This window comes from Meles meles, chromosome X (genome assembly GCF_922984935.1).
Source record: "Meles meles chromosome X, mMelMel3.1 paternal haplotype, whole genome shotgun sequence".
In the NCBI taxonomy this organism is placed as follows: domain Eukaryota; kingdom Metazoa; phylum Chordata; class Mammalia; order Carnivora; family Mustelidae; genus Meles; species Meles meles.
Genome location: NC_060087.1, coordinates 36,860,378 through 36,888,340, shown reverse-complemented (window position 1 = coordinate 36,888,340; position 27,963 = coordinate 36,860,378). Strand labels below are relative to the sequence as shown.

Sequence of the window (27,963 nt, the reverse complement as noted above, 5' to 3'; positions counted from 1 at the left end):
TTATTTGGCATGGAATACAGGGCAGGCTAGGAGATCACTCTTATTTTTTTTAACTTTAGGATGAAACCACATCATGGGGCACCTGGGTGGCTCAGTGGGTTAAGCCTCTGCCTCCGGCTTGGGTCATAATCTCAGGGTCCTGGGATCCAGTCCCGCATCAGTCTCTCTGCTCAGCAGGGAGCCTGCTTCCCTTCCTCTCTCTCTGCCTGCCTCTCTGCCTACTTGTGATCTCTCTCTCTGTGTCAAATAAACAAATAAAATCTTTTAAAAATAAAATAAAATAAAACCACATCAAAGTTAAAAACTTTGCCCCGCCAAAGACTCTGCGAATGACTGAGAAAAAAATATTTGCAAATCGCACATCTGACAAAGGACTTATATCTAAAATACATGAAGAACTTTCAAAACTCAGTGGTAATGATCCAGTTAGAAAATGGGCAAGAGATATCAACAGATACTTCACAGAAGTAAGATATACAGATGGCCAACAAACACATGAAAGAATTTCAACGTCATCAGTCATTACAGAAATACAAACTGAAACCACAATGAGAAAACACCACACACCTGTCACAATGGCCAAAATAAAAAATACCAGTAGTACCAAATGCTGGAGAGGATGTAGAGACACTAGATCTGTCATACATTGCTGACGGGAGTGTAAAACTATATAGCCACTCTAGCAAACAGTTGGGCAGGTCCTTTTATTTTATTCTTTTTAAGATTTTATTTATTTATTTGAGAGAGAGAGAATAAGCGGAAGAGGGGGGTACAGAGGAAGTAGCAAACTCCCCACTGAGCAGGCAGCCCAACGCAGGGGCTCCATCCCAGGACCCTGAGATCATGACGTGAGCCAAAGGCAGATGCTTAACCCACTGAGCCACCCAGGTGTCCCTGGGCAAGTCCCCCCCCCTTTTTTTTTTAAAGATTTTATTAATTTATTTGACAGACAGAGATCACAAGTAGGCAGAGACGCAGGCAGAGAGGGAGGAAGGGAAGCAGGCTCCCTGCCAAGCAGAGAGCCCGACGAGGGGCTCGATCCCAGGATCCTGGAATCATGACCTGAGCCGAAGGCAGAGGCTTTAACCCACTGAGCCACCCAGGTGCCCCGGGGCAAGTCCTTTTAAACCTAAAAATGGATTTACTGTATGACGCAGCACTTGCACTCAGGCCATTTATCCCAGAGAAATGAAAATTTATTTTCTCGTGTAAACTTCTACACAAATGTTCATAGCAGCTTTATTTGTAATAGCAAAGATTGAAAGCTATCCAAAATGTCCTTCGGTGGGTAACTGGCTAACCTATGGCACGTCCGTACCATGGAATAGGACTCAACAATAAAAAGGAATGAGAGGGACCTGGCTGGCTGAGTCAGCAGAGCATGTGACTCTTGATCTCAGAGTTGCGAGTTCGAGTCCCATATTGGGCATAGAGATTACTTAAAACCTTTCTGTTTTCATCAAAAAAGGAATGAACGGGGCGCCTGGGTGGCTCAGTGGGGTAAAGCCTCTGCCTTCGGCTCAGGTCATGATCCCAGAGTCCTGGATCGAGCCCCGCATCGGGCTCTCTGCTTAGCGGGGAGCCTGCTTCCTCCTCTCTCTCTGCCTGCTTCTCTGCCTACTTGTGATCTCCGTCTGTCAAATAAATTTAAAAAATAAAATCTTTAAATACATAAATAAATAAAAATTAAAAGGAATGAACAATTGTTATGCACTGAACATTTGTGATTCCCCCCCAAAGTTCATGTGTTAAAGTCTTAACCCCCAATGTGATAGTATTTGGAGATGGGGGGGCCCTTGGGAGGTCATTGGGTTTAGAGGAGGTTATGAGGGTGGGGCCCTGATAATGGCATTGGTGTCCTTAATAAGAAGAGACACCAGGGGTGCCTGACTGGCTCAGTCAGTATATCACGCAAGTGAGTTCGAGTCCCATGCTAGGTGTAGCGATTACTAAAAAATAAGTAAGTAAACTTGTTTTAAAAAGCCAATCTTGGGGCGCCTGGATGGCTCAGTGGGTTAAGCCGCTGCCTACGACTCAGGTCATGATCTCAGGGTCCTGGGATCAAGCCCCGCATTGGGCTCTCTGCTCAGCAGGGAGCCTGCTTCCCTCCATCCCCACCTGCCTCTCTGCCTACTTGTGATCTCTCTCTCTCTCCTCTCTCTCTGTCAAAGAAATAAATAAAATCTTAAAAAAAAAAAAAAAAAAGCTAATCTTGGCGCGCCTGGGTGGCTCAGTTGGTTAAGGGTCCAACTCCTGATTTGGGCTCAGGTCATGATCTCAGGGTCATGAGATCGAGCCCCATGTCAGGCTCCACACTGAGCAGGGAATCTGCTTGAGCTTCTTCCCGTCTCCCTCCCCTTCTTCCTCTCCCCGCATACTCTTTCTCTCTCAAGTAAATAAATAAAATCTTTTTTTAAAAAAACCCTTATTTTAAAAAAGCCAACCTCAACAGTTTATACACTACATGGTCTCATTTGGTTTTTTTTTTTATTTGATAGAGAGAGATATCACAAGTAGGCAGAGAGGCAGACAGATAGAGAGGGAAGAAGCAGGCTCCCTGCTGAGCAGAGAGCCCAATGTGGGGCTCGATCCCACGACCCTGAGATCATGACCTGATCCGAAGGCAGAGGCTTTAACCTACTGACCCACCCAGGTGCCCCTACATGGTCTCATTTGTATAACATTCACTAAATAACATGATTCTGGAGGTGGAGAACAGTGTACTATTGCCAGGCGAAGGGGAAGGGAGTGGGTATGGCTATAAAGGGATAATCCAAAGGACCATCGTGGAGATGGGAGAGCTCAGTGTCTCGGTGGTTACACAAAGCTACAGATGTGATAGCATTATGTGGAGCTACACCCAGAGACACACACAACTGAGTGCTTGCAAAACTGGTAAAATCTGAGTGAGATCTGTGCATTGCACACTTCCTCGCTTTCATTTTGTACTAGAGTTATGCAACCCCTGTGAATCTATAATATTTCAAAATTAGAAGTTTTTTTTTGAAACAGAAACCAGTCAGCACTTCTGACTTGCAGCGTGGTGTTTTTCAATCTGTGGGCCCTCTCTTTGAAGTGTCTGCTTCTTGGGGCGCCTGGGTGGCACAGTTGTTAGGCCTCTGGCTTCGGGGCTCTGCTCAGGTCAGGATCCCAGGCTGTGGTGGTGGGCTCCCTGCTCAGTGGGGGAGGAAGGGGGCGCTGCTTCTCCCTCTCCCACTCCCCCTGCTTGTGTTCCCTCTCTCTCTTTTTTTTTTTTTTTTAGGATTTTATTTATTTATTTGACAGACAGAGATCACAAGCAGGCAGAGAGGCAGGCAGAGAGAGAGGAAGGGAAACAGGCTCCCCGCTGAGCAGAGAACCCAATGCGGGGCTCAATCCCAGGACCCTGAGATCATGACCTGAGCTGAAGGCAGAGGCTTTAACCCACTGAGCCGCCCAGGCGCCCCTTGTGTTCCCTCTCTTGCTGTGTGTGTCTCTCTCTGTCAAATAAATAAGTAAAATCTTTTTAAATACATAAATAAATCTATACCTGCTTCTTACATCCTGATCTGTGAGAACTCGAGGCCATTAAAACATATCCCTGAGCCTTCAAAGGTGTTTTTAAAGTCACAGTTCTCTTGCTACTGTTTTGTGGTGCTAACAGCAGGGGCAGATTTCACATAAAGGCCCAGTGTCCCTTCCTTTCCTCCCTGTCATCGCCTTCTTCTTTGGTAAATTCTTCTGACGAATGTTGAATAAAGTACTTTCGGACGGTCCTGGAAGATTTAGTGTCCAGAAATGTAAACTAGTCAGCAGCGTACACTCTGAACTTTCCTTTTGTCCTTTCCCCCAAAGGTTTATTGGATAATTATGCTTTTCAATTAACCTAAGTTTAATAGCAGGCAGGGATCTTTCCTTGGCAGTTAATTAACCATCACAACCTCCTTGTATTATATCATGACCTCATCACAGGGACAACTGGAGAGCCGTCTTAGTCCTTTCAGGCTGCCACAGATGGGTGGCTTATGAACAACATAAATGTATTTCTCACGGTGTTGGAGGCGGCCCGTGCAAGGTCAAGGCTCTGGCAGGTTCGGTGTCTGGTGAGGTTCCACTTTCTGGTTCCTAGATGATCATCTTGGTGTGTCCTCACAGAGTGGAAGGGGGCTAGGGACCTCTCTGGAGTCTCTTTTATAAGGTCACTAGTCCGGTCATGAGGTCCCAGGGCTCAGTGACCTAACCAGCCTCATGACCTAACCACCTTCCAAAGGCCGTGCCTCCTAGAGTCACCACACAGGAGCGCAGGGTTTCGATATACAGTAAAAACATTTTTCCTACATCCGCCAATTTGAGGGGACCCAACCCCAGTTGGCTGGGAAAGCAGAGCGAAAATAGAGGCAAGTCCCTTTAGCAGAAATGTTTCTGAAGAAAGACCCGAGAGTTGGTAGCTCTGAAAATGGGATCAGGCCCCTTCTCGTTCTGCTCCTGCCTTCCCCACGGTCACTGTCACCGTTATTGCTTCCGACCAACCATTGGTTTTCCAGTCGGGCACTTCTGGGGAAGGACTGGAGTGAGGCAAACCACTGTTGCCTTCTCTTATGTCTTCTCGATGCCCTTCGGGAGCCCAAGAGAAACCAGCTGCCACAGCCCAGCTCACAGGCACCTTTGTCCCTTCTGACACCCCCTCCCCCACGCGAGGCCCCTTGGCAGTGTTGACAACAGGGCTTGTTTGTGCCACACAGGGTTCCGACCAAAGCCTTTCAAAACAAGAAAGTCTTGTTACATCTTCTGGCATTTAACTTGTAAAAGATCAGAAATGTTTGATGTTAACATACACGGTGTCCATGAAGTCTAGAAACCTAGATACTCTCCCCCCCTCACCCCCAAGATGTCCTTGATGACATTCTATAGTTTGGCCTGTTTCCAGCCTGGACGAATACCTTGTACAGTTAGCAAGGGTGTAACTCAATTACAGCATGAATGGGGCTGTTTTCAGTCTGGCTATTTATAGCATCCCCTGTGGGCTACCTGACTCCAAACTACTCCGTTTCAGGACTTCTAAGTCATAGATTCATTCATCGGGCAGACGTTTTCGAGCGCCATCTGTTTCAAAACAGCATTCCAGGTAGGAGGAGGGAAGCAAGTCCTGTTGATTTTCTGCTTTGGAAGGGGAACTGAGCCCTCGGACCAATTCTCTATGTCGTATCAGCTCCTCCAACGTGACCACATACTTTGTCCTTGTGAGGGGAAGGAACCGGTGAAACTGTGATCTCAAAGCCAGCTCGATGACTGTCGTCCTGATTGCCGTAATCTGTGTAATTGTTCACCGAAGAGGCTATCGGCCTCATCATAAACAACCACCCAGGGAAAACTCACCAAGAAAGTGAGTGCTCTGTTAAAGTCATTTCAACAGCACAAGGAATCTCAAGCAGTGTGCGCAAATGGTCTTCCTTTACTCAATTCCCTAAGCCAGTCTCTGCAAAACACCCGCACTCTTCTCTGTCTCCAGAAGGACCCAGATCTTTGAGAGCGTAGAGAAATCCATGAGATTTAACGTATAGCAGTGAAATTGTAGAGATGGGAAGCTGCTTTTCCGGTAAGCTGTGAGACACTGGCCCAGAAATACTTCTGGGGTTCCACCAAGACCGCCCACCAGAATGCCACAGAGAGCTAATGTTACCTCTATTCATTCAAGAAGTTAATTTCTTTTCCTTAATTGTAGTCACTAGATTTCTAACCTAGCAAAGGGCCCATGAGTGAGACTGAGGAAGAAATGAATTGAAGTCTAAAAGCTGAGCATGCTGGGAAATAATAATAATAATACCAATTATTATTTTAAAGATTTTATTTATTTATTTGACAGAGAGAGAGAGAGCAAGAGCCGGAACACAAGGAGGGGAAGTGGGAGAGGGAGAAGCAGGCTTCCCGCCGAGCAGGGAGCCTGATGTGGGGCTTGATCCCAGGACCCTGGGACCATGACCCAAGCGGAAAGCCTCATAACTGAGCCACCCAGGTGTCTCTCCCTCTGTCCTCCTCATACTCAAGTCCCCCCGGCCCCCGTCAAAATAAATAAATAAATAAAATCTTAAAGAAAAAAAAAACCAACCGTCCATTTATTATTCCTCAGAGTTCTGGGAGAGAACATACTCAGAGGTGCAGTTCTTTCTTGAGGTTCTGAGTTTGGTTGCAGTCAGATGGTGGATAAGGCTGCACTTGGCTGAATCTTCCTCACTCACACGTCTGCACCTGGGCTGGAGTGGCTGGAAAGCAGCTGTGGGCCTCCTTACAACGCAGTAGCGGTGGGAGCATGTGGGCTTCTCGAAGAGCACATGTTCCAGGAGTCCCACGTGGTAGCTACCAGACTTACTAGGATCTTGCCCTGGAAGTCACACAGGGTCATTCCACCATTTTCTGTTAGCCAAAAGGCAAGTCTCAGGGTCAGCCAGGATCCAAGGGCATGAACACCAGTGCCTTGGGGGGGCCATCTTTGGCAACGAGCTCCAAGAGCCTGGCTCTACAGAGCAGGCGTGCTCTTCGTTTCAAACAGCGGGTATTAAAACAGGTCTCGTAAGTAAATGGCTGGACAGGGCGCCTGGGTGGCTCAGTGGGTTAAGCCTCTGCCTTTGGCTCAGGTCATGATCTCGGGGTCCTGGGATCGAGCCCCGCATCGGGCTCTCTGCTCGGCAGGGAGTCTGCTTCCCCCACGCTCTCTCTGCCTGCCTTTCTGCCTACTTGTGATCTCTGTCAAATAAATAAATAAAAATCTCTACGAAAAAAAAAAAAATAAATGGCTGGACACACATGGTGCCTTCCATCCGTATCCAACACTCCAGATACAGCCTCCAGGCTCTCCCGTGCTGACGGAGCCACTCTGCGGGCCCAGCACACTGGTGAACCCTGTCTTCTCTACCCTCGCCATTCTTTTCCCTCACTGCCATCTGTCACCTTGCGGGGCAAAGTTCAGTTCTGTCCTCTTTCACCTTGTGCCTAATCTCCTAGAGCCTCTCTCTAGTACACACGTGACTTCAGTAAAATCTCTCCCCCTTTTAATTCCACTTTCAAGCCCAGATCCCTCTCCCCACCCAGTACAGTTGTTAAACCAGAATGGTTTTAGTGCCATGACTGTATTTAAAAAAAGAAAAAGAAAGAAAGAAAGAAAGAAAAGAAAGAAAGAAAAGCTTTGGTTGTGAGGTAAAATTAGGAATAAGAACCTGCAACTTCAAGTCCGAAGCCCTTTGAGAGTTCCCAGAAGTACCTGCTAAAATCTTCTCCGAAGTGAACTGCTGTTTCCCTACTTTCTAGTAAGTCCGTTTTTTTTTTTTTTAAGGGCTAGTGCTTCAGATGAACAAAACCTGTCTTATTTTCTGTTTCTGAAATTGTTTTTCATGTTTTTATTTTTTACTTTTTAAAAAGATTTATTTATTTATTTTAGAGAGAGAAGGAGAGGGCAGGGTGAGTGGCAGAGAGAGAGAGAGAAGCAGGCTCCCCACTGAGCAGGGGGCCCAAAGCAGGGCTCAATCCCAGGACCCGGAGATAGTGACCTGAGCTGAAGGCAGTAGATGCTTAACCAACTGAGCCACCTAAGCGCCCCCACTTTGGGTTGTTATTTATTTGTTTGTTTATCCATTTACTTATTTTTTAAGATTTTATTTATTTTACAGAGAGAGACAGAGCGAGAGAGGAAGTACAAGCAGGGAGAGTGGGAGAGGGAGAAGCAGGCTTCCCACTGAGCAGGGAACCCTATGTGGGGCTCCATCCCAGGACCCAGATATCACGACCTGAGTCAAAGGCAGACGCTTAATGACTGAACCACACAGGCACCCTCCAATTTATGTTTTTAAAATATTATTGCAAAATCACATTTTGTTTCCTACCAATTTTTAGTGACAAGGAACGGGTATTTCAGCCATAGTATGAATTATATAGAATTTTGAGGTCTAGCCTAGGATTCTAATGACCACTTTAAACACTCCTCTAGTTTCCGCCAGGAAAAAGCATTCCAAGCTCCAGACCACAAACTACAAAATGGCATTTTGTGGACACGTCTCATTTGTATCTAACTCCTGCTCATTTGCTTCTTTCTTCCATGGAGTTATATCATGAACTTGGAGTTGGTTGCATTGCATTAAGCTATTGAAAAGCAAAGTTGAGGGGCGCCTGGGTGGCTCAGTGGGTTAAAGCCTCTGCCTTGGGCTTGGGTCATGATCCCAGGGTCCTGGGATCGAGCCCCGCATTGGACTCTCTGCTCAGCAGGGAGCCTGCTTCTTCCTCTCTCTCTGCCTGCCTCTCTGCCTACTTGTGATCTCTGTCAAATAAATAAATAAATAAATAAATAAAATAAAATCTTTAAAAAAAAAAAAGGAACGAAAAGCAAAGTTGAAAAGCAAAGTTGATGGGGGATTTAAGGAACATTCTGTGTTGGTTCAGGACCGAGTTGCTTGTGTCCATTCCATACTATCTCTATCTGTCAAAACCTTTAGCCTTACTGTAAACCAGAGAAGGGCAGGAATTTCCCTGGAGGAACAATTTTCAATTTAAAAAGAAACTGCTGGGGCACGTGGGTGGCTCAGTCAGTTAAGCATCTGCCTTCGGCTCAGGTCATGATCCCAGAGTCCTGGGATCAAGCCCCAGGGGCAGGCTCCCTGCTCAGCGGGAATTCTGCTTCTCCCTCTCTCTCTGCCGCTCCCCCTGCTTGTGCTCTCTCTCACTTTCTCTCTCAAAATAATAAATACAACCTTAAAAAAAATTTTTTTTTAAGATTTTATTTGTCAGAGAGGGAGAGAGAGAGAGAGCCAGCACAAGCAGGCAGAGTGGTAGGCAGAGGCAGAGAGAGAAGCAGGCTCCCTGCTGAGCAAGGAGCCCGAGGTGGGACTCGATCCCAGCACCCTGGGATCACGAACTGAGCTGAAGGCAGTTGCTTAACCAACTGAGCCACCCCGGCGTCCCCAAAACTTAAAAAATTAAAAAAAAAATAAACAGAAACTGCCAGTTAACATTAGTGGCCAGTTCAGGGACACTACTGTGGGGGTTGGTGATCTCTGGGGTCATTTTCCATATTTATCTGCTTTTCCTCAGCTGTGCCCTTCCAGCTGCTGGTATCCAAAGGCTGAGGAGATAGTGGGGACAGTTGTGACAGCAATGGGGCCCCCAGCAGGAAGGAGGGACAGTAGTAGACCCAGCCTGTCGGGGACTCTGCCACACTCCTCAGTAAAGCCCCAAGGGACAGTACTGAGACCCACGACTAAAATCCACCCCTCCCACAGCTCCGAGTACAATGTTCACACATTAGGCTCCTAGGTAGCCAACTAAGTGACTGTCAGTGCTCCAGCTGGACCAAAATGGAGATTTGCAACAGATGTTACTTCCTTTACAAACAGAATCACCTCGGGTTAATCCTAGAGAAATTAGAAATAGGGTTTCAGTTACTCACAACTTTCTGGAATCCCTAACATGTCTGTTACATAAAACCAGAAACACCTTTATGCCGATGTTTGTTAATTACGAATGGTTTTCATTTAGACATGCTCATTTTCTCCTCAAATTATCCAGAAAATTGGGGGATGCTGGGGGTGGGGGCTGACTTTGAGATGAGCTACAATTCTTAAACGTTCACAGGACATTGAAATTTTGACTTAAGCTGGGGCCAAGACGGAATCTTTGGAAAGAGCCACCAAATATTTTATCCTGCTGTCATTCAGCTGCACGGACTCTCATCACTGCCTGGAAATTAAGCTGTCCCCATGTCATCTTCTGTCGAATAGCACCTGCCAGAGGGTTGCCAAAATCTGGAGAAAATTCTCAGGCACTGTTGACTGCAACCCATAGCTAAAGCACAGACCAGCGTGAGACTCGGGAAAGCCTGAGATGCAGTATTCCACCTAGCAAATCGCAAATATCCCCCTCCGAGTCTCCCCAAAAGATAACACCCAATGAGTACTGATCACAAGAGGATGCAAGGGAATAAGTGTTCTCACAAGCTACTGTGGAAGAATAAATTGCGACCAACCTTTATGGAGAATAATGTGTCAATATTCAAAATCCTTATATAAAAGTGTTTATGGGCGCCTGAGTGGCTCAGTGGGTTAAGCCGCTGCCTTCCGCTCAGGTCATGATCTCAGGGTCCTGGGATCGAGCCCCACATCGGGTGCTCTGCTCAGCGGGGAGCCTGCTTCCCCCCTCTCTCTCTGCCTGCCTCTCTGCCTACTTGTGATCTGTCCGTCAATAAATAAAATCTTTTTTTTTAAAGTGTTTATACACTTTAATTTAAAAATTCCACTTCTGGGGCGCCTGGGTGGCTCAGTGGGTTAAAGCCTCTGCCTTGGGCTCAGGTCATGATCCCAGGGTCCTTGGATCGAGCCCCGCATCGGGCTCTCTGCTCAGCAGGGAGCCTGCTTTCTCCTCTCTCTCTGCCTGCCTCTCTGCCTACTTATGATCTCTCTCTGTCAAATAAAATCTTTTTTAAAAATTAAAAAATAAAAATTCCACTTCTAAGGGGTGCCTGGATGGCTCAGTCCAAAGAACCTGTGATTCTTGATCTTGAGGTTATGAGTTTGAGCCCCACGTTGGGTGTAGGGATTACTTAAATAAATAAACTCTTAAAAATTCCACTTCTGCAGAGAAAGACAATTATCATATGATCTCACTCAAACGTGGAATTTAAGAAACAAAACGGAAGATCATAGTGGAAGGGGGGGAAAACAAAACAAGACAAAATCAGAGAGGGAGACAAGCCATAAGAGACTCTTAATCATAGGGAACAAACTGAGGGTTGGTGGAGGGGAGTGGGGGGATGGGGAAACTGGGTGATGGACGTTAAGAAGAGCACGTGGTGTAATGAGCATTGGGTATTATATAAGACTGATGAATCACTGACCTCCACCACCGAAACTAAGAATATACTATATGTTAATTAATTGAAGTTAAATTTTTTAAAAGATTTTATTTATTTATTTGACAGAGATCACAAGTAGGCAGAGAGGCAGGCAGAGAGAGAGAGGGGGAAGCAAGCTCCCCGCTGAGCAGGGAGCCTGATGCAGGGATCAATCCCAGGACCCTGAGATCATGACCTGAGCTGAAGGCAGAGGCTTTAACCCACTGAGCCATCCAGGCACCCTGAAGTTAAATTTAAAAAAAAAAAAAAAAAATTCCACTTCTAGAATTGTATTGAAAGAGAACCAAAAAAAAAAAACACTTTTTAATGTATGTAAGAGGATGTTTATCACAACATTATTTATAGCAAAACCCAGAAAGCAATGTAAAATAAACAAGGCACCCAAGTGATTGGATATTATGTTGTTTAAGTCCTTAAAGTTCTAGAAGGATTCAGTAAGTTGAGAAAACGTCCTCTTAAGTAGAACAAAGCAGGTCACGAAGGAGCCTCTTGCCTAGATTTAGAGGGATGATATGTGCTTCTGTTTGCACAGAGAAAGGGCTGGAGGGATACACACCCAAATGCCAACATGGTTATCTCTGGATGCTAGAATCAAGGGTGATTTTAGAATCTTCTTTGTGGCCTTTTTTTTTTTTTTTTAAAGATTTTATGTATGTATTTGACAGAGAGAAAGAGAGACACAGCGAGGAACACAAACGGGGAGGAAGAGGGAGAGGGAGAAGCAGACTTCCCGCTGAGCAGGGAGCCCCATTTGGGGCTCAATCCCAGGACCCTGGGATCATGACCTTAGCCAAAGGCGGATGTTTAACCAACTGAGCCACCCAGGCGCCCCTCTTTTTTTTTTTTTAATTTTCCAATTTTACGATGAATACGGATTACTACTATAATCAGCAAGAAGCATATTCTAACAAAGTGCTGGTTCTGGAAGGCCCCCTTGTTCTCCCTTTCTGAACCACAGTTGTGCCACAAATCCCTTTGGAAATCTGCTGACAGTTGTGAACCTTCTTCCCAGAACTACAAATACCCATCATCAGATTTTACAAGAATTTCTGGGGATTCGCCACTTAGAGGTCCATAGGGTCCAGAGTTAAGAGCTGTCCATCCATGGGGCACCTGGCTGGCTCAGTCAGAAGAGCATGCAACTCTTGATCTGCAGGTCATGAGTTCAAACCCCACACTGGGCACAGAGATTAAGTTTAAAAAAGTGGTGGTGGGGGGGTGGTCTACCCATAGTCTGGGTGACATCCACCCTGCGGACTTGGCCATTATGACTCCAGTGGCACCAAGGTCCCCTCGATCGCCCCAAGAATAGGCTAGGGCTGTCCATGGGCCTCTGCAGATCCATGGACCCGCACAGGCACTTTGAGAAGGCCCCAAGGTTAGTGTGTCGGGATGACATCAACTGAGAAGTGTGGGTGGAGAAGATCGCAGTGTTCCAGAATCCTGCCCTCAACGCTGGGTACTGAGAGTGAAGCGTGGAGGCCACTGTGCAGCCTTGTAAAGGGCCATGGCCCCTCGATGCTCCCAGGGCATGGGGGAGCACGTACTCACATGAGTGTAGCCAGCATGATCGTGAGACTTATACAGTCATCGTTGAGCAATCTGACTCACTATGAGAATAAAATGAGGAAAGCAGAAAGTGTAACTAACTGGAAAGGACTGGAAAACCTCAGTCACCAGTCACTGTCAGAGACTGGAATCCAGGGACTTGGTGGCGTAATTAAAGAGGGACCCGGAGCTTCAAACCATGGTCCCACTGGACCCGAGGCATTGACCTGGGAGGAAGGCCTCAGGCGTGGGCTTCATGTGTGGGCACGGACAGAGCCTGAGGAAGGTTATTAAGGCCAGTTTGTGAAGACCTGTATCTCTTGCTCATGAATCTAAAGCTACTGATCAAGGGGTGCCAGGCTGGTTCAGTCTGTGGAACACATGACTCTTCATCTCAGGGTTATAAGTTCGAGCCCCACCTTGGGTATAGAGATTCGTTAAAATTTTTTTTTTATTTTTTAAAAGATTTAATTTATTTATTTGAGAGAGCAAGTGAGTGAGGGGCAGAGGAAGAAGCAGGCTCCCTGCCGAGCAGGAAGTCCGATGCGGGACTCAATCCCAGGATCCCAGGGATCATGACCCGAGCCAAAGGTAGATGCCTAACCAACTGAACCATCCAGGTGCCCTGTAAAAATTTTAGTTTTACGGGGCGCCTGGGTAGCTCAGTCAGTTAAGCATCTGACTTTTTTTTTTTTTAAGATTTTATTTATTTATTTGACAGAGAGAGAGAGAGAGAGACAGATCACGAGTAGGCAGAGAGGAAGACAGAGAGAGAGGGAAGCAGGCACCCCGCCGAGCAGAGAGCCCAACACGGGGCTCGATCCCAGGACCCTGAGATTATTACCTGAGCTGAAGGCAGAGGTTTAACCCACTGAGTCACCCAGGTGCCCCAGCATCTGACTCCTGATTTCAGTTCAGGTCAGGGTCGTGAGATTGAGCCCCATATGATCTCTACACTCAGCGCAGAGCCTACTTAAGACTCTGTCTCCCTCTGCCCTTCCCTGCTCATGCATGCACCCGTGTATGCTCTCTATTAAAAAAAAAAAAAACTTAAAAAAAATGATGATCACATGGCCACCAAAAAGGCCAGAAGTGTTTCTAACCCAGAAAAGGGATGAGATCTGACTTGACTTAGAGAAAACAACTAGAGATGGGAGGGAGGTCAGAGAAGGCAAGTAGGGCCGAGAGATGTTCAAGCCTTAGAACACAGAGGGTCTGTAGAGGGTCTGGGGACAGGCAGATAGGAAGGGCAGGAGAGGAGAATCAGAGGCCTTAGGAAAGTCTCTGAGGTGACTTGCCCAGGACACTGTTGGATGACTTCATGCCCAAGATCACAAATACGAGACAGCCAGTGGGAGGACATAACCAGCCGCTGTGGATTTGCTCATCTGAGGAGTTTGCAGGCACCCAAGTGGAAATGTCCAGAAGGCATTAAGAGATGGGAATGGGGAGTTACTGCCGAAGTAGCCGGAGGACATGGCTGCTAACACGAACACATCAGGGCTGCATTTATAGCTACATAGTGTGTAGGCCTCGTTGTTGTCACTAGCGGTGGGCAGGGAGTGGGCCTGGTTTCAGATGGACGTGAGTAAGCCAGTCAGAGCAGGACCTTGCGGGGGGGCGGGGGTTGCCTCGGTGGCTTAGTCGTTAAGTGTCTGCCTTTGGCTCAGGTCATGATCTCAGGGTCCTAGGATCGAGCCTCGCATCAGGCTCCTTGCTTGGTGGGAAGCCTGCTTCTCCCTCTCCCACCTCCCGTGCTTGTGTTCCCTCTCTCGCCGTGTCTCTCTCTGTCAAATAAATAAATAAAATCTTTAAAGGAAAAAAAAAAAAAAAAGAACAGGACCTGGGGATGGGGGAGTGGTGGTTTGCAACCAGGATGGTAGGAGAACCGGAAATAATGTTGCAGACCTGAAAGAAAAAACTAGATGCCATTGGTTCCTGAAAAGGAACGCTGGGCTGAATGTTTGGTGTGTAACAGAATATGAAAATGGAAACTTCTGCACAGCTACTAAGGGACAGGAGATATGAATTCTTGGGGTGAGGGGCCGATTTAGCATATACCTCTACAGATTTACAAAGGAAATGGTCCTCAGACCTGTCCAGCCGCTCTGGGAGTCAAGGGTAGGAAATGTCTGAGAGTGAGATGGGGCAAATAGTTAAAGAGATTTGAGGGAGAGGTAGGTAGTACTTGCTGTGTCTAAGATCCCATCTACCCCCCAAAATGACAGGTTATGTGAGGAAGGAGATATGTGGGGGAGATGATGACTTTTAACCCAAAGCTGAATGAGGGGTCCATCTGAGCTTGTCTCCTGACCACCCCTCAAAAGCAAAGCCTGAGAAAGGGGCTTCTTTATAGTTTATTTTGCGGAGAGGTCCCAGGGAATGGGAGTGACAGGGGTGGAGAGAGGGGGGCGGGCAGGGGCTTGGCAGGAAAGAGTGAACCAAGGACGGTTGACCAGTGCTGTAGGTGAACTGGGCCCTGATATCACCGGGGACTTTTGGATGATCCACATAATGGGTACCTCAGAATTGTCTGCCTAGGAGGGATGGAGAAAAACTGAATTTATACATGGACTCCAAGTTCCAAGTTCCAGATCGGTCAAGGGTTGGCCCCAGGGCATTTGCACACACGTCAGAATGCCACCGTGAGTTCCCCCAGCACTCATTCCCCACCCAGCCACCAAGAAGCCTAGGGCCACAGTGAGTGGTGCAGCTCCACACTCAAGAACACTCTCGTAGGCTGTGGACCAGGGTTTGCTCCCACCCAAGACTTCTTTTCTTTTTGTTTTGTTTGTTTGTTTTTAAGATTTGTTTATTTTGAGAGAAAGAGCAGGAGCAGAGGGAGAGTCTGAGGTGGGGCTCCATCTCACAACCCTAAGATCATGCCCTGAGCCAAAATCAAGAGTTGGATGCTTGGCCGACTGAGCCACCCAGGTGTCTCTCGGGTACCCAAGACTTCTAAAGGGCAAATGACAGCAAGCTCACGGCCATGGTGGCCAAGAGAAGGAGCACTGTCACACTGCATCAGCCCACCCTTCCAGAGCCTGTCGGGAGAAAGGTGGTCTGGGTGTTTTCTTGGCCCCAAAGGAGACAGCCTCCTTAGGGTTATCTTAGAGACGGCCCAAGAGGACTTCTGGGGTGGGCGGTGGTGATGGGAGGTGAGAACACAAGGAAGCTGGAGGGTAGTACCCAATGCCCAGGGCTGAGGGAGGCCCACCTCTGTATCCACAGCCTTGACAGGAGTGAGAATCTTTGAAAAGCCCACAAAAACTCAGGGGAGAAAGAATCAGCCTTAGACACTGCCCAGACTCAGAGAGAGTGACAAGTCTAGAGAGACACCACTCCTCCTCGCTCCGCTCAACCTCACCTCTGAGAAGCTAGAGGTGGGGGGGAGGGGAGGGGAAGTGTAAGGTGGAGAAACAGTCAGGAAGCCAGGCATGCCTACTTACTGCTAGAAGATTCCAACCAGAAGCAGGCTTGAGCCAGGGGGGATGAGGAGGTATGGTTATCTTGGAGCGGATATTCTAATTATAGAAGAGAGGCCGTACTTGTGACTCGGAGGGACGAAAGTCGGTATATTGCCTCAGGTTGTGCTGAAACATCACAGCGCCCACAGGAGTATTTATCCAGTAATGGGGTTTATTTATTGAGTGTATTTCTCAGGGTTCTCCAGGGAAACAACCAATGGGATGTGTGTGTACATAAAGAGATTCATTACAAAGAATTGGCTCATGCAATTATAGAGGCTGATAAGTCCCAACGTCTGCAATCAACAAGCTAGAGACCCAGAGAGCTGATAGAGTGGTTTCAGCCTGAATGACAGCAGTCCTGAGACCCAGGAAGAGCTGATATTTTAGCTACAGTTCCAAAGATCGGGAGAAAAACAATGTCCCAGTTTTAAGGCCGTAAGGCAGGAGGAGATCCCTCTTTCAGCCTTTTTGTTCTGTTCAGGCTTTCAACTGATTGGATGAGGCCCACCCACATTGGGGTGGGCAATCTCCTTTTCTCAGTCTACCAATGTCAGTGTTCATCTCATCCAAAACATTCACAGACAAGCCCAGAATAATGTTTGACCAGATATCTGGGTACCCTTAGTACTCATCACCCAAATTTAAAAGTTATCTGTTGGGGCACCTGAGTGCCTCAGTGCGTTAAGCCTCTGCCTTCAGCTCAGGTCATGGTCTCAGGGTCCTGGGATCGACCCCCACATTGGACTCTCTGCTCAGCGGGGAGCCTGCTTCCCCCCTCTTCTCTGCCTGCCCCTCTGCCTACTTGTGATTTCTCTCTCTGTCAAATAAATAAATAGAATCTTTTTAAAAAAAATAAATTAATTAAAGTTATCTATTCATGGCCAATCTCATCTCCTCTATTCCTTTACTCCCTTCCCCACCCCTAGAATGCTTTGAAACAAATCTCAGCATATCATTTCATGGCCAGATTTTTCAAAATGTATCTCTAAAAGTTAAAGACTTATTTTTTTGAAAGATTTTATTTATTTATTTGACAGAGAGAGACACAACGAGAGCGGGAACACAAACAGGGGGAGTAGGAGAGGGAGAAGCCAGCCTCCCACTGAGCAGGGAGCCCAATGTAGGGCTCGATCCCAGGACCCTACGATCATGACCCGAGCCAAAGGCAGATGCTCAACAACTGAGCCACCCAGGCGCCCTAAAAGACTTTTTTTAAGACTTTATTTTTTTTAAAGATTTTACTTATTTATTTGACAGAGATCACAAGTAGGCAGAGAGGCAGGTGGGGGGTCGGGGGGAAGCAAGCTCCCCGCTGAGCAGGAAGCCTAATGCAGGACTCGATCCCAGGACCCTGAGATGAAGGCAGAGGCTTAACCCACTGAGGCGCCCAGGTGCCCCAAGACTTTTTTTTTTTTTTAATTTTATTTATTTGACAGACAGAGATCACAAGCAGGCAGAGAGAGAGGAGAAAGCAGGCTTCCCGCGAAGCGGAGAGCCTGATGTGGGGCTCGATCCCAGGACCCTGGGATCATGACCTGAGCTGAAGGCAGAGGCTTTAACCCACTGAGCCACCCAGGCGCCCCCCAAGACTTCATTTTTTAAAGTTATCTCTACACCCAACATGGGGCTCGAACTCAACCCCAACATCAAGAGTCACATATTCCACCAACTGAGCTAGCTGGTGCCCCTAAGAGTTAATGACTTTTTAAAATTTATTTATTTATTTATTTGTCAGAGAGAGAGAGAGAGCACAAGCAGGGGGAGCAGCAAGCAGAGCAGGCAGAGGGAGAAGCAGACTCCCTGCTGAGCAGGGAGCCCCATGTGGGACTTTATCCTAGGACTCTAAGATCATGACCTGAGTCAAAAGCAGACACTCGACTGAGCCACCCAGGTGTCCCAAGAGTTAAAGACTTTTATAAAAGAACATAACTACAATACCATTATCACCCCCCATAACAATAGTTAGTTCATACCGTCAACCATTTACTCAGTGCTCATATTTTCCCAACTGGATTTATACAAAATCAAGAGTTCGTTTGAATCAAGATGTAAACAAGTCCAATTGATGGTCTGTTTCTTAAGTCTGTTAGTCTCTACATTTACCCTCCATTTCATTTTTGTCTCATAACTTATTGTTGTTGTTGTTGTTGAAGAAATTGGATAATTTGCCCGTAAGAATTTTCCATAGTCTGTGGGGCACCTGGGTGGCTTAGTTGGTTAGGCGTCTGCCTTTGGCTTGAGTCATGATCCTGGAGTCCCAGGATCAAGCCCCACATAGGGCTCCCTGCTCAGCAGGGAGTCTGCTTCTCTCTCTGCCCCTCCCCCTGCTCATACTCTCTCTCTCTCTCTCTCTCTCTCTCTCAAATAAATAAATAAATAAATCTTTTTAAAAATTTCCCATTGTCTGAAGGTTGCTTTAGTTCATCCTCATGGTGTGATTTGACATGTTCCTTTGTCCTCTGTATTCCCTATAAATTGGTAGGTAGAGCTAGACCAGTGCTATCCAGTAGAACTTTCTATAATGAGAAATGTTTTGTATCTGTACTGTCCAGTATGGCAGCCACTCACCGCATGGGAGTACTGAGCACTTGAGATGCTAGCTAGTTTTAAAACATAAAACTGAGGAATTAGATTTTTAATTTTATTTAATTTTAATTCATTTAAATATGAGTAGCCATATATGACTGACTACTGTATTTGGATAACACAGATCTAGAGGCTTGATCAGATTCAGGTTTTTGTTTTTTGTTTTTTGTTTTTTTTTTAAGATTTTACTTATTTATTTGACACAGAGTACAAGCAGGGGGAGCAGGCTCACACTGAGCAGAGAGCCTGACGAGGGGCTCGATTCCAGGACCCTGGGATCATGACCTGAGCCAAAGGCAGATGCTCAACAGACTGAGCCAGCCAGATGCCCCTGATTCAGTTTTGTTTTGTTTTGAAAACCAACTTTAGGGACGTCTGGCTGGCTCCGTGGGAAGACCATGTGAGTCTTGATATCAGGGTCATGAGTTTGAGCCCCATGCTGGGTGTAGAGATTATTTAAGTAAACAAATAAACTTTAAAAAAAAAACAACCAACAGTTAAAAAGAAAGAAAGAAAACTACTTCAGATGGTAGCATGTACTTCCATCATCCACCACTGTATTTAGTCCAAATTTGTTTCTTCTTGTCTGTAATCAGCCGGCCCCAGAGGTACCTATACCTTTTATGCATTTCCCAACAAGCCACAGGGTGGCACTGTGGGCCTGATCTCCTCCTACGAGCCCACCAGCACCTTGGACTCAATTGCTCAACCAGTACCCAATCATGTGGCAATTTTTCCCTTTCTGTTTTGTTGGACCCTATCATGTGCCTTTCATGAAGCTTATACAATGACAGACTATTTCTTCATTTCACAGATGAGTAAAGTGGCACGGTGAGAGGAACAGGCGGCTTCTCAAAGCTGTGCTCCCCCTCTCAGTGAAGAGCCCTTCCTGAGAGGCCCATTGGAAGTGGGCCGGAGACAGGTGAAAGGTTGTATAGCTGGTTAGTGGCAGAACAGAGATGGAACTTAACTCTGTCTTTTGATGACTTCACTCTCTTCTTTCTTCTATCAACAATGAATTCCATAATAGATTTCTGATGTTGAACCATCCTTGCATACCTGCAATAACTCTGCTTGGCCCTGATGTTTTAGTGTCCTGTACACTGCTGCATTCAACTTGCTAATATTTTATTCAAAAGTTTGGAATTTGTGCTCATAAATGAGTTTAGTCCATTTCTGCCTTATCTTGTTATTGTATTTATCTGGTTTGAAGATTAAGATTCTTTTCTTTTTTTTTTAGATTTTAATTTATTTATTTGACACAGAGAGAAGAGCGAGAGAGGGAACACAAGCAGGGGAAGTGGGAGAGGGAGAAGCAGGCTTCCTACAGAGCAAGGAGTTCGATGCGGGGCTTGATCCCAGGACCCTGGGATCATGACCTGAGCTGAAGGCAGACACTTAACGACTGAGCCACCCAGGTGCCCCGAAGATTAAGATTCTAATAGCCCCATAAAATGAGCTGGGCAGTTTCCCATTTTATTTGATGTAACAGTTTATATGATTTCCTATTTTCTGAAAATGGTGAAAAACACATCCATGAAAAGTATCTGAAGCTGGTGGTCCCCTTCCTCCCTCCCTCCCTTCCTCCCTCCCTCCCTCCCTCCCTCCCTTCCTTCCCTTCTCCTTCTCTTTCTTTCTTTTGTGGAGGGTAGAGTGGGCCCTGGGAGAGAATTTTTACTTTCTCTTTCATCTTTTTAAGAGGCTATTGATTTATTCTGGTGTTCCATTTTTTTGGAATTGATTTTGTTACTTTACATCTGCAAGATTGTCTCTTTCACTTAATTTTCCAAATTTATTGGCATGAAGTTGTTCATAACAATCGCCAGTGATGTTTAAATCTCTTCCAGCACCTCCTCCTCTGCCCTCCTGGCTCCTGTCCAAGTCCTGTGCCGCAAGGCCCCGTACAATGACTTTGTAGTCCCAATTCTGAATGCCAACCCCAGATGTGCAGTAAGTGTATATTGTCCGTATATTGATGAGATGGGGAGTGTTAACCAAATGTGGAAAGAAAACCACAGTTCTTATGGCTTACATCGAAGGACATTTACTTTAGTTTTCTCCCCACTCCCACCATGGGAAACACAGATTTGCATAAAATATGTCTTGGTTTTTGTCACTGTCACACTTACGGAAGCCCCTTTAACACTGAGTCTAACTTGTTTGCCAGGTTCTCAGGATCCTCCATAACTCAGTGTGCCCAGTACTGAACTTAGAGTAAGGAGAATGCAGAGACAATAACCACATCTTCAAGGCATGCCTACCATCAGTTGGGAAGTCATAATATACAAAAATCAAGTAAATTATGTAAATAAAGCGCTGTTGTGGAAAAACCAGCAGGAATCACTGGACTAGGGGAGAGTTGGACTAGTTGGGGAAGGCCAAGAAGGGATTGGTGAAGCAGAGAAGCACAGAAAGAGTTTTAGGCAATAGAAACTGCTAGAAGAAAGGCAAAATCAGTGGGACGAAGGCACAGAGGCAAAAGCACTAAAGGGTTCAGAGTATCAGGAGAGCATCTGATTATAGATTAAGGACATGCAGGGAGGCCTGGGTGGCTCAGTTGGTTAAGCGTCTGCCTTCGGCTCAGGTCATGATCCCGGGGTCCTGGGATTGAGCCCCACATTGGGTTCCCAACTCAGTGGAGAGCCTGCTTCTCCCTCTCCCTCTGCCCCCTCCTCCCTGCTTGCGTGCGCACGTAAACACGCGCTTTCTCTCTCTCTCAAATAATCTTTAAAAAAAAAAAAAAGATTATGGACATGGAAGGAGAGAAGGCATGCCCACTGATCTCTTCTGTATAAAAACTAAATTGGGCTGAGAGAGAGAATCGACAGGATTGACATTCTTTCATATAAGAATATATTCTTTTCTTGGGGCACCTGGGTGGCTCAGTGGGTTAAAGCCTCTGCCTTCAGCTCAGGTCATGATCCCGGGGTCCTGGGATGGAGCCCCACATCGGGCTCTCTGTTCAGCAGGGAGCCTGCTTCCTCCTCTCTCTCTGCCTGCCTCTCTGCCTACTTGTGATCTCTCTCTGTCAAATAAGTAAATAAATAATTAAAAAAAAAAAAGAATATATTCTTTTCTTTATTTTAACTTTTTTTTTTTTTTTAGGTAATCTCTACACCCAAGGTGGGGTTCAAACTCAGGACCCTGAGTTCAAAGGTCACATGCTCCACTGAGCCAGCCAGTCACCCCAAGAATATTCTTGTGGAACGCCTGGGTGGCTCAGTTGGTTAAGCATCTGGCTTTAGCTCAGGTCATGATCCCAGGCTCCTGGGATTGAGTCCTGCATCGGGCTCCCTGCTCAGCTGGGAGCCTGCTTCTCCCTCTGCCTGCCGCTCCCCCAGCTTGTGCTCTCTCTCTCTCTGACAAATAAATAAAATCTTAAAAAATATATGTAGTCTTATATCTAAGAATACATTTTTGTGAAAACAATCCAAATGTCCATCAGTGGATGAATATGGATAAAGAAAATGCAGTCTAGCCATATAATGGAATATCAGTCAGCCTTAAAAAAGAATGAAATTCTGACACATGCTACAACATGGATGAAATTTGAATACATGGGGCTCCTGGGTGGCTCAGTTGGTTGGGCATTTGCGCTCGGCTGGGGTTGTGATCCCAGGGTCTTGGGATCAAGCCATGTATTGGGATCCCTGCTCCGCAGGAGAGTCTGCTTCTCCCTATCCCTCTGCCCCTCCCCGTCGCTTATGCACTCGCATGCGCGCGCTCTCTCTCTCTCTCACACATAAAATCTTTTTTAAAAAATTTGAGGGGGGGGCGCCTGGGTGGCTCAGTGGGTTAAAGCCTCTGCCTTCATCTTAGGTCATGATCCCAGGGTCTCAGGATCAAGCCCCATATCAGGCTCTCTGCTCAGTAGGGAGCCTGCTTCCTCTCTCTGCCTGCCTCTCTGCCTACTTGTGATCTCTGCCTGTCAAATAAATAAATAAAATATTTAAAAAAAATTTTTGGGGGCGCCTGGGTGGCTCAGTGGTTAAGCCGCTGCCTTCGGCTCAGGTCATGATCTCAGGGTCCTGGGATCGAGTCCCACATCGGGCTCTCTGCTCAGCAGGGAGCCTGCTTCCCCCCCCACCCTCCCTGCCTCTCTGCCTAGTTGTGATTTCTCTCTGTCAAATAAATAAATAAAATCTTTAAGAAAAAAAAAAATTTTTTTTGAGGGGCGCCTGGGTGGCTCAGTGGGTTAGAGCCTCTGCCTTCAGCTCAGGTCATGATCCCAGGGTCCTGGGATCAAGCCCTGCATTAGGCTCTCTGCTTAGCAGGGAGCCTGCCTCCTCCTCACTCTCTGCCTACTTGTGATCTTTGTCTGTGATAAATAAATAAAATCTTAAAAAAATTTTTGAAGTATGCCAAATGAAATAAACCAGACATAAAAGGACAAATATGGGGAGCCCGGCTGGCTCAGTCAAAGGAGCTTGCAACTCTTGATCTTAGCATCTTGAGTTCAAGCCCCACACTGGGCAGAGAGATAACTTAAATAAATAAAAACTTAAAAAAAAAAAAAGGACAAATATTGTATGATTCTACTCATTCATATTGTATGAACTCCCTGGAGTAGCCAAAGTTGCAGAGACACGAAGTCTCTGGGTGCTAGGGCCTGGGGGGAGCGGAGAATGGGGAGTTAGTGTTTAATTGGGACAGAGTTTCAGTTGGGGAAGGTAAGAAAGTTCTGGAGATAGGTGGTGGTGATGGTTCCACAACAATGTGAATGTGCTTAATGCCACTGAACTGTATGCTTAAATATGGCCAAAATGGGGGGCACCTAGGGGGCTCAGTCAGCTAAGTGTCTGCCTTGGGCTCAGGTCATGATTCTGGGGTCCCGGGATGGAGTCTCACCCACATCGGGCTCCCTGCTCAACCGGGAACCTGCTTCTCCCTCTCCCTCTGCTGCTCCCCTGCTTGTGCTCGCTCTCTTGCTCTGTCAAATAGCTAAATAAAATCTTAAAAAAAGGGGTGCCTGGGTGGCTCAGTGGGTTAAAGCCTCTGCCTTCAGCTCAGGTCATCCCAGGGTCCTGGGATCAAGCCCCGCATCGGGCTCTTTGCTCCGCGGGGAGCCTGCTTCCTCCTCTCTGCCTGCCTCTCTGCCTAGTTGTGATTTCTGTCTGTCAAATAAATAAAATATATTTTTTTTTAAATCTTTAAAAAAATGGCCAAAATGGGGACACCTGAGTGGCTCAGTCAGTTAAGCTTCTAACTTTAGTTCGGGTCCTGATCTCAAGGTCCTGGGATCAAGCTCCACGTCCAGCTCCCTGTGCTTGTCCTTCTCCTTCTGCTCCTTCCCCTACTCAAGCTCTCTCTCAAATAAATAAATAAAATCTTGAAATTTTTTTAATTAAAAAAAAGGTTTAAATGGTAAATTTAAATTTTTAAATTGTATAAAATTTAAATGTTTACATTTTTACATTCTAAACACGTTTGGTATTATGTATATTTCAGTACAATAAAAACTAAAATATAAAAATGAAAATGAATGCATTCTCATAGGTAAGAATACATGCATCCATCCTGAGAAATATAAACCAGAGCGAGCACGGGTTATTTCTGGAAGGTGCAAGCACAGAGAATTATACATTTCCACCTTGTTTGTCTTCCAGAGAGCATGTAATTTTGTCATCACAAGATAATTAAAGATGAAAAAACTCCAGCAGAGCAGGATGTAAGGTAATGGATTACCAGGAAAAGGGCCTGTGCTCGGCTGAAAGTCACCTCCGGGGAGGGTTTCCCTTCTTGGGAGGAGGGAGGAGGTCCCTGGAGATGACTGAGAGGCGGGGAGCAGACAGAAGCCTAGGCCTCCAGAGGTCCTGGGGATGCTTCTCTTCCCTGAACAGAGAGGACTGGCAGAGGCAACGCACACCCCCAGCCTGGGCCTTGGCTGGGGTGGGGCTGAGGGGGATGGGGAGAGAAGGGGAATGGGGGGGAGGGGAAGGGATGGGAGATGGGGAGATGGGGGATTGGCCCCCCCCAGGTGGCCAAGTGCCCAGCAGCTGAGTGACACATGAGCAGAAGAAACAGCACCCGGCTAGGGTGGGGGGGGGGGGGTCGGCGGGGGACACAGGCCAGGCCTCAGGGGCTGAGCAGTGGCCCAGGAGGCTGGGAAGGCACTGGCATTTGAAATGTTTCTCCCCCGCATTGCCCCCAGGTTGCTAGGGTAAAATCCATAAACACACCGATGGGCCTCATTACTGATTAATGAGCTCCCGCTTTGTGTCTGACAAGCCTTGGATTCGAACCAGGTGGCTGGCTTCCTGCCTTTCCTAATAGCATGTTCAAAGCTGCCTGCTTCTCCCCTGGCCCCAGGCTTCCACAGCACAGTCGGGTGGATGGATCACGAACCCTGGCCTCCTCCACCGAGGCCTGGTGAACTCTGCTTCGCTCGCGTGTCTTCGTCTGCCTGTCCCGTGCGTGCTTTCTGATTCGGAGGCCGGCGGGGTGGCAGTGCCCCTTCCTGAGCCTGACCTAGCACCTGTGCCCTCGAACCCATCCTCCTCAGCCATCTCTGACGTATTTCGTAATTTCCTTCCCTTTTGTTCAAGACGTTTTTTTTTTTTTAAACAATCTCTACACCCAAGGTGGGGTTTGAACTCACAACTACCTGAGATCAAGTGTCGCGGGTTTTACCGAGTAAGCCAGCCAGGTGCCCCTCTGCATTCTTTTTTTCTTTTTTTTTTTTTACGATTTATTTATTTATTTATTTGACAGACAGAGATCACAAGTAGGGAGTGAGGCAGGCAGAGAGAGAGAGAGGAGGAAGCAGGCTCCCTGCCAAGCAGAGAGCCCGATGCGGGGCTCCATCCCAGGACCCTGAGATCATGATCTGAGCCGAAGGCAGAGGCTTTAACCCGCTGAGCCACCCAGGCGCCCCGCCCCCCCTGCATTCTTTAAAAAAAAATTTTAATATTTATTTATTTTAGTGAGTGAGAGAGCGGCCCTTGCTTAGGCACCTGTAGGCAGGGGGAGGGGTGGACGGAGAGGAAGAGAGAATCCCCTGCGACCCCCAGCTGAGTGGGGACCCCTACATTGGGCTACATCCCTCAACCCCTGAGGTTATGACCTAAGCCGAAATCACTAGTCAGACACTAAACCTACTGGGCCAACCAGGTGCCCCTGTGTTCATTTTTAAAAACTAGTTTTATTGGGGTACCTGGGTGGCTCAGTCGGTTAATGATCTGCCTTCAGCTCAGGTTATGATTCCGGGGTCCTGGGATCGAGCCCCACATTGGGCTCCCTGCTGGGCAGAGAGCCTATTTCTCCCTCTCCCTCTGCTGCTCCCCCTGCTTGTGCTTGCTCTCTCTCTCTCTCTCTGTCAAAGGAATATATAAAATCTTTTAAAAAATAAAAAATTTTAAAAATTAAAAATAAACTAGTTTTATTAAAATGGATGCTACATACAATCAAGTGAGCCATTTTTTTTATTTATTTGACAAAGAGAGAGATCACAAGGAGGCAGAGAGAAAGGGGGAAGCAGGCTCCCTGCTGATGAGCAGAGAGCCTGATGAGGGGCTCGATCCCAGGACCCTGAGATCATGACCTGAGCTGAAGGCAGGGGCTTAACCCACTGAGCCACTCAGGCGCCCCAAATGAGCCAGTTTTAAGTGTACCATTTTGATGAGTTTTGACAAATGTATGCAGAAGTGTAACCACTATCACAAATAAGGTATAGAAGATTTTATTACCCTAAAAAAGTTCAGTTGTGTCCCTTCCCAATGCCACCCCCATTTCCAGGCAACCACTGATCTGCCTGCTGTCATTGGAAAATAGATCTGTCTTTCTATAGTTCCATATCAATGGAATCCTACAGTGTGGATCCTTTTGTGTCTTGGTTTTTGGTTCAGCGTGTATTTTTTTTTAAAGATTTTATTCATTTATTTGACAGAGACAGCCAGAGAGGGAACACAAGCAGGGGGAGTCGGAGAGGGAGAAGCAGGCTTCCTACTGAGCAGGGAGCCTGATGTAGGGCTCGATCTCAGGACTCTGGGATCATGACCTGAGAAAGACAGACACTTAACAGCTGAGCCACCCAGGCTCCCCGTTCAGCGTGTATTTTGAGATTATCAATGCTGTTGTGTGCATGAATAGTTTATTTCTTTTTAATTGATGACTAGTATTCCATTGCATGGATATACCACAACTCCTTTTTCCATTCACCTATTAATGGGTATTTCTGCCATTTCGACTTTTTTTTTTTAAGCTATTAGGAATACAGCTGCAGTGAACATTTGTATACGTGTCTTTGTGTGGCCTCCTTTCTCATTTACCCATTGCTCTTGGGTAAATAAGAACAGAGTAGCTGAATCGTATGGTAATTCTGTTTACGTGGCTAAGGAAGTGCCAGACCATTTTCCAGAGTTGCTAAAACACTTGCCATCCCCACCAGTGACATATGCGAGTGCAGTGGCTCCATATTCTTGCCGGCACTTGGCATTGTCAGTCTTTTTCATTTTGGCCATTCTCATTGGTGCGTAGTAGCATTCTGTTTTCCTTTAGCTTGTTCTCATGAGATATTTTCAGCGCGTGAAATATTAAGTTCCCGGGACTCCAGGACCATGACCTGAGCTGAAGGCAGACGCTTTACCGACTGAGCCACCCAGGGGCCCTGGACACTTCAAGTAATGTAATGCGACAGTCCCGGAAGTCGGAGTCTTCCTCCATCCAGGGTTGGTTGTTGCTGCTCTTTATCCTCGTTGCTTGTTTCTGAACTGATTCTACAGGGTATGTTCTTTGTCATGGGTGGCCACTGACGTCTCTGCTCGCTAGCTTAGCGGTCAGCTTATGAATGGACAGAGATTTCCTCAAGTGTCTGGAAGCAGGAGGTCCCCCAGTCATTGCCAGTGGGTTCTGTGGGTATGTTAAGACACACTTTCAACGCCCAACCTAGTAGCTGACAGTTCTGCCTTAGCCTTTGTTTCCTGCTTGCACAGAGTCTCAGGGTCAGCCCGAGCTGAGAGATTAGGGCTCCCTTAGGCCTTTCCTGGGCAAGAGCACAGCTCTACGCATACAGATGGCCTTCTAGATTTCTAAGAATATGTCAGATCTTTTCCGAGCCCCCATGGACATCTTCCGTAGCCCCTCCTCTTCTTGTTGTCCCTGTCTCTGCTGACAACACCTTCAGCTGAATTGGGACTTTTTAGGTGATAGGAAAGTTACTCGTCAGCGAAGTCAACTATAGGTCCCATGGGGGGCAATCAGAGAGACAGGGCTTAGGGTCTTGCTGGGCCCCGAGAGGCAAAAAGGAGCCCAGGCAGCAAGCGCCTGAGACCCCTCCTGTGGCTTCTCCCTTGCTCCTGGGCAATCTGCTGTCTTTCTTCTTTCCCTGATGACTACATTTCCCTGATGACTACATCTGCTTACTCATTTCATTCATCCTTTCTGTTCCCTCCTAACTTCTGCTTACTCATGGCCCACCCACATCATGACCTTTTAGCTTCTGCTTCCGTGATTAACTGATGAATCCCCCAGCATGGTTTCAATCACCAAGTG

At 46.8% G+C, this 27,963-nt stretch overlaps 1 long non-coding RNA gene across 2 annotated transcripts in view; it reads left to right on the top strand.

Moving 5' to 3' along the window:
• The first annotated feature begins 7,050 nt into the window (after positions 1-7,050).
• LOC123934431 overlaps positions 7,051-27,963 on the top strand; it is a 33,084-nt gene continuing 12,171 nt past the window's right edge. For both annotated transcript variants that reach the window (XR_006816795.1, XR_006816796.1), the window contains exons 1-4: positions 7,051-7,280; positions 19,289-19,415; positions 20,322-20,424; positions 24,081-24,147. This is a non-coding gene — a long non-coding RNA (uncharacterized LOC123934431). The remainder of the gene's footprint in view (positions 7,281-19,288; positions 19,416-20,321; positions 20,425-24,080; positions 24,148-27,963) is intronic.